Genomic DNA, 17,460 nt, shown 5'->3' on the forward strand with positions numbered 1-17,460 from the left:
CCAAGGCCGATTCTGTGTCTGGCACGAGTCCTCAGGGAGAGAGCACCACCATGCTCACCTCCCGCCCGCCCCTCCTCCTGCATTCATCTCTACCCTTCTATTATGGATCACTTCGCAAACACAGTACTTAAACTCAGAACCATGTTCTTCGTTTCCTTGTACTGTTTGTTTGTTGCCAGTCCTGGGGCTTGAACTCAGGGCCTGGACGCTGTCCCCGAGCTTCTTTTGTTCAAGGTGAGCACTCTACCACTTGAGCCGCAGCACCACTCACGGACTTTCGTGCCTGGGCTGGCTTTCAGCCGCAATCCTCAGATCTCAGCCTCCTGAGTGGCAAAGATTACACGTGTGAGCCACCGGCGCCTAGCTTTCCTTGTATTCTGAGAGAACCAAATGTAAGAGACAAGTAAAAATTGTAATAAAGAATTTCTTGGGGCTAGGAAGGTGGCTCGGTGGTAGAGCGCTTGCCTTGCATGCATGAGGCCCTGGGTTTGATTCCTCAGCACCACATAAGCAGAAAAAGCCAGAAGTAGCGCTGTGGCTCAAGTGGTAGAGTGCTAGCCTTGAGCTAAAGAGCTGAGGGACAGCACCTAGGCCCAGAGTTCAGGCCCCACAACCAACCAGAAAAAAAAAAGGAAAGAAATTTCTTGCTTTGGATATAAAAAATGCAACTGATTATTTTACCTAAATAATGAGAACAAATTCGATATTATGTTGTTGTAAGAGAATAGAACTAAAAGGTGGCCTAAGGTTGAGAATAAATCAGCAAAACCAAGAACTGACCCTATCACACACCAAACTTGACATGGGGAGGATGTAGCAGTCATCTGTTCCAGAGAAGAAGGCTGGGCAGATGAGTACGTGCCTCCTCAGGGGTCAGCATGCAGATCATATTCTTGCTTCCAAACACAGCAGGAACCCCCAGTTCATGAAAACTGACCTGTCTGAATCTAAGGGAAGGACTGGAGAATGAGACCTTGTACCTTGCACCAAGTAAGAGCAGAAAAATGCTGAAGAGGAGGTATGAGCCTTAAGTTAGACTCCCTCCATGCTATGGCTTGGAGTGTCTACAGGAGTGTAAGCATGCCACAAGATGGAGCGGCAGCCTTGAACCCAGACCCCACGCTAAATGTGAGACGGGAGCACTTTTGCCACTGGAATAATTTAAAGCCTGACATATATCAAACTTAGCTAAAACAAAGATGAAGCCCCCAGCCCAGTGCCAAGGACACTGAAAACCTACTTATACTGCAAGCCTGCCGAGATAGGCAACATGTCCGCTTCTGAGGGCAGATACCATTTATCTCAAAATCTACTACTCTGTTACACATAATAGCCATTTTTTAATCAAAATTACAAAGCACAACTGGGCACCAGTGGCTCCTGCTTGTAATCCCAGCTGCTCTGAAGGCTGAGATGTGAAGATCAGGAGTCAAAGTCAGCCTGGGCAGGAAAGACCATCAGACTCTTATCTCCAATAAACCACAAAAAAAAAAAGCCAGAAGAGGAGCTGTGGCTCAAGTGGTAGAGCACTAGCCTTGCAGAAAAAGCAGCTCAGGGACAGCATCTAAATCTTGAGTTCAAGTTTCCCCCACCACACACACAATTACAAAGTAAACACATACATACCTACCATCAACAGGTACAATACAGAACATTTCCAGAACAAGCCAGGCGCCAATGGCTCATGCCTGTAATCTTAGCTACTCAGGAAGCTGAGAGCTGAGGATCGCTGTTTGAAGCCAGTCTGGGAAATTTTGTGAGACTCATCTCCAAGGGGATTGTGCCTCAAAGTGGCAGAGATCTAGCCTTGAATGACAAAGTCAGGGATAGTGCCCAGGCCCAAGCCCCCCACCAAAAAAAATTACCAGACCAAGAGATGGCTTAGATATTGGCATTGGCATTTATCAGGGCTTTACAATATGTTTTAAAGTAGGTATTTTATTTTAAAACATAAAAATAATTCTATTGAATGTTAAAGGATACAGATGGAAAGACAGAAAGTCTGCATGAAAATATAGGAAACTCCAGTAGAGTAAAAATAAAATAAAAAGGGGCTGGGAAGGTGGCTCAGTGGTAGAGCGCTTGCCTTGCGTGCATGAGGCCCTGGGTTCGATTCTCCAGCACCACATAAGCAAAAAGAAAAAAAAGCCGGAAGTGGTGCTGTGGCTCAAGTGGTAGAGCCCTAGCCTTGAGCTGAAGAGCTGAGGGACAGCGCCCAGGCCCAGAGTTCAGGCCCCACGACTGGACCCCCCCCCAAAAAAACTAAAAACACATCACAGATGAAATGTCAATTTGATAGGCTTTTTAGGATAAGCCCACACTACAGACGAACAACAAACATGGAGACTTAGTAAAAAAAAAATTTTAACTATTCCAAAGAGGGAAAAAAAATAAACAGTAAGAAAATACAGAAAATACCAAGTGGTAAATATATAAATATATATTTGGAGCCAAAAAGGAAAAGACTGAAGAAAAGAGACAAACAACAATGGAGAGATGGTTCCATAAGAAAGAATGAGAACAGTATAAAATTCAAACAAGTCAATAAGTTATTAAAAAGTTTCAAGATATTCCTAGTTTTTGTACATGTGACTAAATCTTTTCAGAATATGGACTTTTAAAAGAAACATAACAAAAGACAGAGCTTATAGTATACATGTGTAATGCTTGACAAACAAGAGTTCAAAGATTAGAGATAGAGACATTTTTGCACTTCCTTTTAAATAGTTTTTGAATATTAATAAAAGATACTTATTTAATGCCTATAGTTAACTTATAATCACTAGTGCAAAATTTATAACTACTAGTGCAAAACATGTGCAGAGAGGTATAATGGAAAATTAAGCAAGGCAATAAAGTATTTTAAAAAATATGATGAATTAACCAACCCCCCCAAAAAAAAGTAGGAAGAAGAAAAAAAGAACTTAATAGAGGCATCACCACTGCCTTTAATGGAATTAGATGGTTTTAATAGAATTAAAACTTCAGTGGGACACTGATGGCTCATGTCTGTGAGTCCAGCCACTTAGAAGGCTGAGCTTTGGAGGATCACAGTTCAAAGCCAGCCCAGGCATGAAAGTTCAAGAGACTTTTATCTCCAATTAATCATCAAAACGCTGGAAATTTAAGTGTGGTTCAAATGACAGAGCATTAGCCTTGAGTGACAAAGCTAAGTGACAGAGTCCAGGACCTGAGCTCAAGCCCAAGTAATCCTCCCTCCTCCCCCGAATAAAAGCTTCCAAGGTGTATATATATATATATATATATATATATATATATATATATATATATATATATATATATATTTGAGCTAGATAACACAGAAAATGTTTGTAACAGAAAAGTCCAAAAGGTATATCCAGAAGGACTACAGAGAAATATTTTTTGTAGAGTGTCTATTAAGGATATAGAAGGCAAGGAAATTTACAGGCAGAAAACATAGAAATCAGGCGAAGTTTGTAATTGAACCACAGAATAAAGATTTCACTCAGAATTCTGGAAATCAATGTATTCTCATTTCCAGAAAGAACAGCACTATCCTCTCTGTCAAGTGCTCTAAGTAGTGCTTGAGAAAAGAACAGTAAATTTAGTTGGCAACAGATTAGATACCAGTCACTTGGAAGAGTTTAGTTCTAACTGATTGGTAAGGGTAAAAACTAAATGGTTGGGAGATAAAATTAGGACAAGGAAGAGAGAAATGTTTTCAAATAGTTTGTTTTAATAAAAAAGGAATCAAGATATAAGTGGAATCAAAGAAAGATTCGTTTGTGATTTATAGGCGAGGGCTATCTCATTCAGAAGGTGAGAGATTATAGAGCCAACATAAAACTGGACAAATCTCTAGAGGAAGAGCTCAGAAAGCGTGGCAATGGAATAAAGGAAGGAGTTAGTCTCTAAGGGAAGCAGGAGGCTGTAGATAAAGTTAGAAAGGTGGCTTCAGAGACGCAAGGATTTGATCGAAGTCACATAGATGACCTTAGTCATTGAGCATGAGGAAAAACCATCTGAAGAGAATGCAGATACTCAGTTTGAGAAATAGAAGAATAAAAAGTATAAGGTTAGCTACTGTGGGAATAGAATAGTAAGTCAATTAGAGGAAAGGCTCACTAATATATGCATAAGACCTAATTCAGTAAAAATGGGAGAAATTCAAGAAATTTATGTGCAGGTACAGACCTTTTTAGGATACCTCTTTAGTAGCAGCAGGGGACATTGAAATAGAAGCAAATTATCTCGATGAATTGTTGATGGGATAAGCTATGGGCTTGTCTTACAATCAGCCTGCTCTTAAATATGATTATTGGACATAACTTCTGAAATTGGGAAGACACAAATCAGCATTATAATCAGAAGGAAATATTCTAAGTGATAGAATCTGCAACTATCTGATTCTCCTCATATTCAGGGAGAAATTCCAAGGAGCTGCAAGTGTTACAGTATTTGAGATTGATTTTTATAAACCTATCAATACTAAATTGTGCCAATTAGACTGTGTATCAAATCAGTAGTTGTTTATTGTTCTTTTACTTAGCCTGTGTAAATATCTAACACCTGAACAGTGAATGTAAAATTACCCAGATGATTAAGGACTAAGAAGAAATATAAAGCATACGCAATAACTTTCAAGGCACTCAAAAAGATTTTTTTTACTCTTTTTACATGTTTATTTACTTGAAAGGTTAATTAAATACAGTCTTTTAGTTGAAAAATGGAAAGTTATTCTTTTACAATGAGTATTGTGAAGTTATTAAAATTCCAGATGGAAAATATGAGCCCAACCCAGGATTTAATTGAGCGTATTAGCAAAGTCCAGGGCCTGGGACATAAATGAAGACATTCATGTCAAAGCGTCAAAAGGAAAGTTAGAAGAATACATGCAGAGAACAACTGAAAGGGATGCAGGGGGAAATTAATACCATTCAGCTGCCAAGATGTTCTATATTACATCTCTGCTCTGGCTTTGTGGCTGAACTTCAGTTGAACTTGAAACCTCCTCCATACTCTAAGGTTTTGAACATCTTACTTCTAAGCCATGCTCTAGCAAAGTGGAACCAGCTCGGCTGTAGCTGAAGAGAAGAACACATCCCCCCGGTCTGATCTGAGACAAGGTAACCTATGTTGTCAGTACCACCTTCACAACGGCCAGTCTGGAACTCACCAGGAAAGCTGAACCAATCTCTCATCTCCCCACCCCCAATTCCTAAGGTTTGGCTACTCCAGTTCTTTCCTGTTTTCAGAGAGAGTTGGCTAAGTGGGGGATGGATGGAGAGCTACCCGGCAGAATTAGCAGAGGTCTTCCTGCCTAAGATGCAGTGGGGTTTTAGTGACATGGCCTCACACAGAGCAAGGCCAGACAGGGAAGGGGTGTGTGTGTGTGTGTGTGTGTGTGTGTGTTGTGTGTGTTGGGGGGTGAGGGGCAGACAAGGGGAGGAAGGGAAGGTGTACCATGGGGTAATGTAAGAACATGTGGAGTGGAGCTGGGGCCAGCTCCCTCCAGGAAACGGAAATCAAAGGCGGGCAGGGAGGAAGCTGGAAGTGTTGGCAGTGCAAAGGATTAGAATTACAGTTTTCCTGAGAATATTTCAGATCTTATTTGTAGCATTAACTTGTAATACCAGGGGAAAAGACCGAAAAAAAAAGTAACCATTCAATCTACATAAAGCACTATGCCAGCCGCGAGCCGTCCCACTGGCGAGGAGAGAGAGGCCCTCTACGCACAAGTGTGTTAGGGCTCAACACAACTTTGCTTCTCTTTTTAGTTTCCTGGGAAAGTCGACTTAAGCTGAAAATAGATAGAAGCCCTCCAACACTTTAGGGAACACTTTGTGAGTTGTCTTGAAACTTGAATCCACTCACTTTTCATATGGTTTCACTCATTTTGTTGGCCGCTGTTAATTATAGTATTTTCCATGCAGCATCTTTTTCTTTTCTTTTCTTTTATGTCTTTTTTCTGGTAGGAACACCTCCTATGCAAGAAGTGGGCATTTAGCAAGTGTCTTCCTACTTCACGTTGTGATGGCTGCTCATCCATTTCATTCATTTTTACAAAATTAACTTTTAGCTGGATGCCAGTGACTCAGGCCTGTCATACTAGCTACTGAGGAGGCTGAGACTGAGGATCGCAGTTCAAAGCCAGCCTGGGCAGGAAGGCTCATGAGACTCATTTCCAATTAACTTCCAAAACAATGAATCCAAAGTGCAGGTGTGCCTCAAATGATACAGTGCTAGAAAAAAGCTCAGGGACAGTGCCCAGGACCTGAGTTCAAACACCGGCACAGGCACACTAAAAAAAGAAGAAAAAACTTTAAAAGTAACGTTTATCTTTTAGCTGATCCAATAGATATTTCAAAATGAAAACAGTTAACATTCGTGTGCAGGGATTGTTCAGTGGGGTGCATATTCATTTGTATACTTGTGCCAGGCGGGCAGCTCAGGTAGCACATACCTTCAAGGGAAAATCCAAAATCCAATAATGAGTTTATCATCACTTTTGTCAGCAATTAGAGAACACTTTAAATGATACCGATTCCCAAATATAATTCATCTTCTAAGACGTTCTCTAGTTCAACAAACTAAAACAAGCCACGCATACATGTCCATGCAGAGATGTGTTCACATATACACAGACATACTGAAAAGAAGACACACTGAAAAGAAGAACTAAAACCTAGAGGAATTTGAAAAAATTATGGAGAGATTTTTCAGGACATTGAAGTGTTTTTCTTTCTGGAAAACCACCATAGTAATCAGCTCTTTTCATCAGGAAAAGTCCAATTCGTGAGCGTCGGACTGAACCCTACAACCAGAGTCTGCTCAACACACTCATGAAGGAGATTCTCATCATTCAGTAAGACAAACTCCAAGGCCCCTGTGTGTAGATATGTGCATGCGTAAGCGTGTGTGTGCAAGCAAGCACACACAAAAACACAGTCAGGTAGTCACTACTTTCATATGATGTTAGGGATACCAATAAGGTCCCTTTGCCTCGAGCTATCTAAGTACCAGTTTACTCTTTTTGATGACACCATTTTAATTTATTTTTGTCAGTCCTAGGGCTTGAACTCAGGGCCTGGGTGCTATCCCTGAGCTCTGTTTGCTCAAGGCTAGCACTTAATCACTGTGAGCTACAGTGCCACTTCCAGTTTTCTGGTGGTTCATTGGAGATTGGAATCTCATGGACTTTCCTGCCTGGGAGGACTCTGAACCATGATCCTTAGATCTCAGCCTCCTGAGTAGCTAGGATGACAGAATGACACCATTTTAGTGAAGCAAGATCAAAGGAAACCATGTCAAACTGAAATGAAATGAAACAAAACACCTGGGTTCTTCTAAGTAACACACTTGGTATCTTAGTTCAAAATGTGGCAACTTTAATAGTCTTTTTTTAGGGGTGATATTGCATCCTTGTATGCAACAGCCTCATTGCTTTTGCTTGTTTGAGACCATTTATCAACCTAAGAGGCAAGCAGAGCTCAGGGAGCCCAAAAGTGAAGCTTCTGCCTGCCTGCGGCGTTCATTGTTAGACAAAGTCCGCCTACTTCTAGACATCTTCCAACCACATGCTTGTAATGATTAATGTGCAGCACTACATGTCACAATCTGGAGAGATAGACATGACAGTTTTTACTGTCTACAACTGCCCCATTGTGCCAATGCATCATTTTTTTCCCTCTCAGATGGCGCCTGACTGGTAACCAGCATAGCTAGTCTTTGGGTTTCACCAGCTAGTTTTCAACTTCATGAAAGTCAACAGAACAATGGCGCTCTAAGTCCTGATGGTGCCGCGGCACTGCGTTCTGCAGGGATGCTGAATGAAAGCCCAGTTGGGGAGGATTCACATGAGCCTTGCTCTGAGTACAAGCACATCTGGAGGAAAGGCCTCCACAGTGAATCCACTGCCGCACAGATGGGTCTCCCAGGAAGCAGGTCCTGCCCCTGGGCTGTGGCAGGCGTGACCTGACGCACCTGTCGGAGAGCCAGTCCTAACAGTAGATAGGCCAGACTCAGCTCACCACCTGATGGTCTCAGTCCTGTTTCTGGGTAGCTAGCAGGTTGAGAGCTCTCTCTGTATGGCCTGTACAGAGAACATTCCACATGAAATCAGTCAAAAGGCGGGGAGAAGCCAGGCACCAGTGGCTCATGCTTATAATCCTAGCCACTGTAATCCTACATCTCAGGCTGAGATCTGAGGACCGCAGTTCGAAGCCAGCCAGGGCAAGAAAGTCTGGGAGACTTTTGTTTCCACTAATCTCTCCAAAAATCTAGAAGTGGAGCTGTGGCTCAAGTGGTAGCACACTAGCCTTGAGCACAAAACAAAAATGCTCAGGGACAGTGCCCAGGCCCTGACCACACACACACACACACGCACACGCGCACACACACACACACACACGCACACGCACACACACACACACACGCACACACACACACACACACACGTGAGGAGGTGAGAATGGGGGACAGGGTTGAGTAACGCAAGCACTTCCGGACTTCTCTGCTCGTTGTGCTGACACTCAGATGACATTGTAAGGACGATTCTCTAGACAAGGAGCCCTACTAGGATGTTGAATTATTTTGTGACCTGTTAAGTCCTCAAACGATTTTTGGCTCTCCTATCTCTGATTTGCAGGATTGACCTTATGTTCTGGAGACTTCTACTAGTGATCCAAATAGCAGCTGGTCACTCGGGCTCAGGCATGAAGCGTGCGCGCTCCTGGTCTCCACACCTGTCACTCCATCCTGCAGCATCCACATTTGTAGCTTCTCACTCCCTAGGGCTCCCCAGGGGCCTCCCCTCTGCCAGCCGCTGGAACGCAGCCGTCTCAGCTAACCACGTTTTATTTGGGCAGCCACGCGTCCCCCAAAGTCTCGCACGGGATAACATAGGCTCCCCCTTGTTCCCTAATGGTTTCCTAATGGTCCCCATGCAACCTACAGTTTTGAACCCATTTGAGCTGTAGTTCTGAGGTCTGTTTTCCTAGTCCCTCAGCCTTCCCAGTCAACAGTTATTTGCTTCTATTCGCTGTGCTACTGGTAGAAAAGGGTTGTCACCCATCTAAGGAATCTTGGCCTTTTACTTGGGATCCTATAGAGAGTCAGCACTTTCATTCAGAGGACATTACAATGAAGAAAAAAGCCAAGGAAGCAGGGCCTAGATTACAGCAAAAGTATCTCCTTAAAGCTCTCCACAGTGGATTGCCTACTCTCCTCAAATTGAAGCCTGACTGCGCTTAGAGCTGGCCATATGGAACACAGAAAGCCTGAGTGAAAGTCAAAGGAGCTGCGGCCAGACTAGAGATGGAATCCCAAGACCACACGTCCACAGCAACCATGGATATACAAGCCAGTTGCCTGCTGGAGTGTTTGTTTTCTCCAGCGCAGCTGGGTCTCTGGCTGTCACAAACAAGACACATCTTTCCAGGATGTGACTGTGCAGCTGTTTGAAGGGCTATCACTCCATCTGTGAGTGACACAATTCAGTATAAAGAAGTTGGGTCTTTGCTGCTGTTTTAGATTTTCCCACCCATGTGAGCCTTTCCATTAGGGTCAAACAAGTGAGGGAAGATCGCAGGACATAGCAGAGAATGTAGAAAGCTTGGATGCTGTTCTTCATGGGGAAAGAAAAGAGCAAATCCTTTTTCACAAAACCCGTGTGTGTTGCAGTACTGAAAACATCTCACTAGGAAGCCTAAAGATAAGCAACTACCCAGCAGTGACTATTTGACATGCTTTACCCCATCTAGTGTCAGCAATTCCCTGGGTAAGCCTCCACACCCACATTTTACAAACTAGAAACCAAGGCACAATGGTGGTAGGTTTGGCTCCAGCTCACTGAACGGCCACCCCTTCCCCAAACTCCCGCTGAGGAGCGGGCAGGGAAGCTCTGGCGGGCGGGCGCTGTCCTTTGCCGGTGTCCGCCTCTCATGTTACCCCCCTGGGGAATTGAGACTTGGGAAACTGAGTAAATGAGCTCAATGATATAATTCTTGGAATGCATCTGGGATCTAAATCCAAGTCTGTACGCTTCCACCTGCTTTGGGATGGTTGCTCAGTAGTTACAGGCGTACCACACGCTGCCTTCCCTGCCTACCGAGCCACAGGGGCTCCTGCTTCTCTATTCTTGCTCACCCTAATTGACTCAGAAGTCTAGTATTTGGATTAAACATTGTTTTCTCCTGGATCCCCCTTCAGAATGTGTGTGTGTGTGTGTGAGAGAGAGAGAGAGAGAGAGAGGTTTCCATGAAGAAGTTAATCAGGTTATCTCAGGGACTGAGAGTATTGGAACTATGAGGCCAGGTCACCAAAGACTTCTTTTCTAACATCAGAATTTTGCCTGTGGCCATTGACTCGACTTGACTCTCGAGGCTGACTGAGCCAAGGGAAGGTGATCTTCCCCAAGCATGCCCTGCACGGCAAAGGAAATACTAATAGCATTTTTTTTTTAAAATACGGTAGGAACTGCATGGTTCAACTTTAAACCTCAGCAATTTTAGGATCTGATTGTTTAGCAACCACAGAGATTTCATTTACTTCTGGTGTTTTCAAACAATTCTACCCAAATGTAACATCTGGAAGGATCATTGTTTGAAACTAAATTGTTTTTGGAAATCACTGGACACCACGTAAAGGAATTTTCCTATCCTGCCTGTCTATGGGCCAACTATAAGGGAGCCTATTACTTATGATTTAGAGTTTTAGTTTGTTCCTTTGAATTGCCTATTCAGTTGGAAATACTGCCAATATTAAAGCTGTTGCTATACCTTATTTTTTAAAAAGACCCACTGCTTTCACTGTATTTGATGTTGGTATAATTTGTGGAGGGGAAGGGAAAAAAACAAATCGTTTAAATAGGGATACAGGTGGACCCATTGCAACAATGAGATGTACAAGTAGTTATGTCGAAAGCAAACTTTACAACTTTGATGGGGGGGGAGCGGGGGGGGGATGGGAAGGGGAAACAAAGGAGGAGGCTACAATGCTTGATAAGAAATGTACTCATTATCTTGCCCATGTAATTGTAACCCCTCTGTACAGTATTTTCATAATAAAAAAAAGACCCACTGGATATGTATATACACGTGTTTATATGTGTACACACAGATAGATGTGTGCATGTATAGATAACTATGTATGGTATATGTATGTGTGTATACATATTTATCTGTTGATCCTGAGATATAAGACAAACAATGTAGGTCAAAGAACTAATTCCAACTTTGAGCCTATGTCCCTGAAAGGAAAACGTTTATTTAGTTGAAGATTATGTTTTTTAACCTTCTCTTTCACACTTGAGCGGAAAGCTTTCCCTCTCTCCCATCCCCCAGAACTTTAACAGACATGGACAGATGAAATTCCAGGGCAGGAATCGCTTCCTTTGAGGAAAGTGGATAGAGGATGTCCCTTGCGACTGGGCATCTGGCTCGACCCTCATGGCTCACAGGGCAAAACGAAGCAACTGGGGAAGGGCAGGAAAGGCTGCCAGGAGGCTCAGTTACACACATAGGAAACAGCCCCTCTGGCCTGAACTTAGAAAGGAAAGCTGTGGTAAGCACCTAATGTGTTGATACCTTGCGTGATAAAGCACCTCCAGCTCCGAACTGGAGTCCAGGAAGAGCAGTCTCCATGGGAAGAGGCTTCCTTTCCTTTTCCTATCTTGGCTGTTGCCCCCAGGAGCTTTCTAGCCTTGCTCTCTGCCACATGCCTCCATCTTTCCTGAAGTTCTAAATCACGACTAGTTTTTGCCTTCTCTGCTTGAAGGCAGCATGGGGTGGAAGGGTTGTTTGGGGACTGTGAAATGAGGTCGGAACAGAGTACCCAGATAACAATGCTCACATCCTCGATGTCTGCAAAGCAAGCACAATGCTCACTGTGATGTTACACCTTACTTTCAACACATTTGAGTATAATTTAATTCAAGACATGAGGCAAGAAATATGTGTATCTGTATTATGGATTTTGAGTTCATGCTACTTGGAAACCTAAAAATAAAATAGAGGAAAACTACAATATCATATGGCTCAAAAATTATATATAGTCATGGTATTCAGGCACACACCTGCTACAGGAATGTTAAACACTAAGTTACTGGATTTATTAGGCCTTTATGAAATTCGTTGGACATTTTTTACACAAGACAATCTGAAGGAGGTAAACAGAAGGGAGAGAAATTGTGAGAAGCATTATACAACACAGAGTGAGAACAGGAGGTGAATGAAGTCTCAGATCTAAGTCTCCATGTTCTGAAAGGGAACCTTGTGCCTCACATTGAACAGGGACTTTTCTGGACACTCTCAATCACCTCCATTTCAATGAGGTCTCCTTCCAGGTTGTATGGCTTCACCTTGAGGGATTCCTAAGAATTTTCGGGGAGATTTTAGTGTTGGCTTTGGAATTTGAATGTCTAAGAGTCTTATGTATATACCCACTCATTACATGAAGAGTTCCTAAGTACTTGTCAGGAGGAAAATCATCTAAGCTAGATTAACTTTTGAAGAATATAATGTAATTGTTGTTCCTCCTAGCCTGCATCATATTTGGTTTATAACATGATCCTATTTTCTTATAGAAGTGATAGTGGGTTTTTTTCTTATTCTAGAGAAGCAGAAGGATACATAATTGAACCAATATGAAAAGACTACATTTTTGCTTGGGGCTCAGATACTTCTTGTGTAAGTATAAGATGAGGTTGGATTTTTAAAAATAATGATATTAGATTCCAGTTCCTATAGGTGGATGTTAGATACTAATTCTAGGCTAATTTCCTTGCTGGTGCTGGTGCTCTAAAATTTATAGCTCCACCCATCACTCTCATATGCCGCTCCTTAAATTCATGTGCATAGAATCTCCCAGGTCGGCTCTTAGAACCCACGGTATGGATGAGAATTTGCCTTATTACCTTATGATTGGGTGCTGTACATCTGAGAGGTACGGGATCTTAGAATTCTGCCCTGATATATAGGCATGGTTGGCACCAAGGAAAGATGAGGAAGTGGCCCATGGAGATGGGCCTTAGTAGTCTGACTTGTAGCATCATCAAAGGACACTTTGTGAAGTCAAGGCTAGTTTTACTGACATCAGCACAGCTGAGCCTCTGAGAACCAATGGAGGTGATTCAAAGGTAAGAACTTCAGCTTGGAGGTACTGAATACTACCTCCAAAGAGCTCCAAGTTATTGCTGGGCTTAGAAATCAGAGGTAAATAGTACTTATGGCCGAGGTGTTGCCATCATGACCTCAGTTTAACGAAAGGCAGGAAAAGGGGCAGTGGATGTAGGAAGGTTCTTAACGTTAATTCCTTTCTGTCCCTCTCTTATCTGATGTTTGCTTGATATTTTCTCAATGGAATCATTGAGAAAATAAACAAAGCAGCAGTCTGCAGTTCCTTCATCTTCTTTCTGCTTCCTCTTCAACATCCTCCTGAACCAAAGCAGCTCTGGACTCCTACCAAGGGCCCTTCTTGCTGAGACTGGCAAGATCATTTCCCATTCCACACTTCACGATCACCTCTCTTGGTCTTTCTACCTTCTTTCTCTATTGGATCATTATCCTTCTCATTCACATGTAGTCTGGAAGCTTCCATCAGCTAAAAAAGTCTACCCCTCTCAAACCACCATCTCCATTGCTATCTTACCCACAGTGTCTGTCCTACATCTTCCTTATTAAAGTTCTCAAGCATTTCTTCCCTTTAACACCTAAAAGCCCACAACCACCACATCCATGTTGCCCAATCAAGTAGGTATTTTCTGATCCTTAGCCTACTTAATTGCTCAGTGTGCTACCGTGTTTCCTACACCCTCAACTCCAGACCTTTCCTCCAAGCTCAGCTTCCACAGCAGCATGCTCTCTGGGTATTTGTCTAGTCTTTCTCCAGCGTTCTCTAAGCCTATACTCATTCTGATGTCTTTTTTTTTTCCTGGTCCTGGGGCCTGAACTCAGCACCTGAGCACTGTCTCTGCACTTTTTTATTCAAGGCTAGCCCTCTACCACTTGAGCCACAGCTTCACTTCCAACTTTTTGGTTGTTAATTGGAGATGAGTCTCCCAGCCTTTCCTGCCCAGGGCTGGCTTTGAACTGTGCAATCTTCAGATCTCAGCTTCCTGAGTAGCTAGGGTGTGAACCACTGGCACAACGTAAGAGTCTGATTTCTTCTAAGCACCTGTGAATGAACCACAAATGAATGTCCCTGGAGAGTCCTCTCTGCTGGCTTTCAGATGCACATATCCCGGCTAACTTCCTCACATGCCTCACCAGCATTTTGAATTTAGTATACTCAGGGTGAAACTACTCATCTAAATACCCTGAATACTACCTTCCTTGTCTTTCCCATGTTAGCAAATGGCACCACCACTAGTGCTCAGACAAGAAATCTTAGAACTATTCTTGACTTCCTCCCATGTCCTTTGTACCCTGGACAGTCATCAGGATTTACCCATCATTTTTTTTTAATCTCCATTTCTGCTACAAAGAACATGTCAATCTGCCCTTAGCTCTTACCTGGGCTCCTGAAATAGCCAATGAATATCCTGGTCTGTTGAGAGCAGCTAGAAGAGTCCCTCTCCTCCCCCCCCCCCAGCTTTAGCTTTATCCTACGTGCCTCACCCTCCCTTGTTTGGCCCTGGCTGCACGTGAGCTTTGTAGAACCATTATAAGATGTTGATCACCGAGAGCATCCAGAAAATGTTACTATGGCCCAAATGTCTCCTGTTAAAGCCATTCCCTTCTCCTATAGCTTTGTTCATGGCTGCCTTAACACTGGCTTTCATGTCTCGGCTCAAACACCTCTTCTTTGAGAGTTCCTCTAAGCCAAGATCCTCTCACTATGACACACTGTGAAATTGTGTGGATGGTTTCATACTTCCTCCACAGGAGAGAAAGTATCGTGCAAGAACTGTGTCTAGGGCCTTTCCTATGACTGCGTGGTTCATATGTAGGCCAATGCCTGGTGGAAAACACTGACCAATCAACAAACTTCTTTCAACTTTGTTCTGCTAATGCTCAAGCTTGGGAAGTAGCTACTCACTCCATGCACACTTTTTTGGGTGCTGGGGTGAAACCCGGGGTGTCATGTCTGCAGAGGTTCTGCCACTGAGCTATCACCCCACCCCCACCACGGCCTTGACATTCATGCCACTGTTAGGCTGCTCTCACAGTGCTATTCAAATATATGAGTCCTGAAAATTAGACAGACCTGACTCTGATATCTGCGAACCCCCGACGTTACTCTGAGAAAGTACTGCTTGACTTCAGCCTTTCCACCTGGAAATTAAGGCAACTTGTATCTATCTTATCATAACAGATAAAACCAGGTTAGACGTACATGCTAATCACCAAGGGCCATGGTTTGAATGATGATGCCCCTCCAAGATTCAGTGTTGGCCCGCAGTGCCCTGCACGACATTACGAAGAAGGGGCCAGTCAGGGGGCTTCATCCTGGTGAATGGAACTGGCGCCCCTGCGAGAGGGCCATCTCTTCAGTCATGCGAAGACACGGACAGTGCCTTCCCGCCAGGGCTTGCAGCAAGAAAGCACCATCTTGAAGCAGTAAGAAACCCTCCCAAGGTGCAGCCTGCTGCTATGAGAAATGAGTCTGCCTTCTTCGTAACTTACTCCATCTCTGGTATTTTGTTACAGTAGCACGAAAGACCTTAAACATGGAATAAAATTAGCTTCCTTTCTTCTCTTTCTTCCCCTAAATGCTAACTCCTTCTCCCTTCACAGATACGTAGATACACCTCCAAACTATGGATGTGTAAGAATATCCGGCCCGATGTTCGGTGACAGACTCAATGGAAGCTTTGCCTTTGAGGAATGAGGCGGTTCACTCAGATGGCATTTCCAAACTTTGTGTCTGATACATAGCTACCTCTAACTGGAGTCTGTATGATAAGGGCACTTCCTCAAATATATAGAGAGGTAAAACAAAGAGGAGAAAGGCAATGAGACACTCATTAGTATAGAAGACATTACTTTAAAAGAAAACACCAGATGGCAGCACCAGATGCTGGAGATGTGTCTGAGGAGCTTTTAGTTCAAACTTGGCCTTGGTGGATGCCAAAGGTAGCTTTAAAGCTGAGCTTCGAGTGACAATCATCTATGAAAAAGATAATGTCAAGTGAGAGAAGGGATGCATTAAGAGAGATGGGTGACAATGTCAGACACTTTGTACTCATACGCTGTTTTGTAGAATGGGCGCTTCTTTGTACAACTACTTAAAGATAAAAAAAGAAAAAGAAAAAGGTGGTGTCCTTTAAGGAAAACAATCTCTATTTTGCAGTGTCTATATGGGACACAGATTGTCTTGACAGTGTTTCATAAGCTATCAGCAAAATCCTGAGAAAATAGCTCCAAGCATCACCTCCTACTAAAAGGTGCCTTTTGTGGTTTATAGTTATATTTCTTTAATTTTATCAGCATGTGGTCCAATAGCCTGAAAGGGTCTAGAGCTAAAGAATAAATTATCAGCTTCCAGAAAACAGCTAAGCATTAAATATTAAAGTCTATTCATCCATCTTAAACTAAGGAATAATAAACTCTATATTCCTCAGCATTCATTAGAAAATTTCTTGCTAAATGAAGATAAAAGAATCTCAGTAAATATATGGGGACATTAAATTTAGAATAATGATCGGCTTTTCTTCTTTATGCATCAGAGTTTCATGTGGAATTAACAACAGTTTTTAACTGTCTTTAAGTAGTTGCATGAAGCAGTTGCCATGTTAACAAAGAAGTTTGTAAACACAATCTATCTTTTAACTCTTGCTAAATTAGATATTGCTCAACCAGGCTTTTCTTTTTTCTTTTTTTTAGAGGAAAAGCTGGGCAATTTCTGCTGCTCATGATCAAGCAGGCCCAGAACAGTGACACCCTTGAAATAAAGTTCCACGCCAGGGGTCACCTCCTCCTAACACCCTGCTGGTGTCCTGCGCAACTTTCCTGCTAGCACAGAGGAAGAAATGAGGCTTTAGATCACAGATATTTGCGACAATTCACACAGTGACCAGAGGGCAAGGCCAGTTGCCCACTGAGTTCTTGGCGGACAGTGTGTCTGTCTGGTGCTTACTGGTGTTTAGATCTGATTGAAAGACAGCAGGAGTTGAGGGTGGGGGTGTGGCTCAGGTGGTAGAGCGCCAGCCTTGAGTAGAAAAGGCCACGGGAGAGCACGAGGGCCTAAGTTCAAGCCCTAAAACTGGCACAAAAAACCCAGCAGGAGCATCTGTGTCACGAGGTAACCCCGCCCATCTTTCTTGGAGGAACATTCTCCGCAGAGGGCAACACACCCTGCCAGCAAAACAGTCATTGTCACCCAAATAGCATGAGTCGTTTTCCAAGCACAACAATCATGGTTCCGATCCTTTCCCTTCAGGAGACTGCAGGTTGAATCCCTTGTGCTCATCAGACCCACTTAGCTGATCCTAATACAAAGTCAGATGGAGGATTCCAGAAGAAAACTCAAATAGCCTCT

The sequence above is a fragment of the Dipodomys ordii genome, unplaced genomic scaffold, assembly GCF_000151885.1.
Source record: "Dipodomys ordii isolate 6190 unplaced genomic scaffold, Dord_2.0 Scaffold27, whole genome shotgun sequence".
NCBI lineage: Eukaryota > Metazoa > Chordata > Mammalia > Rodentia > Heteromyidae > Dipodomys > Dipodomys ordii.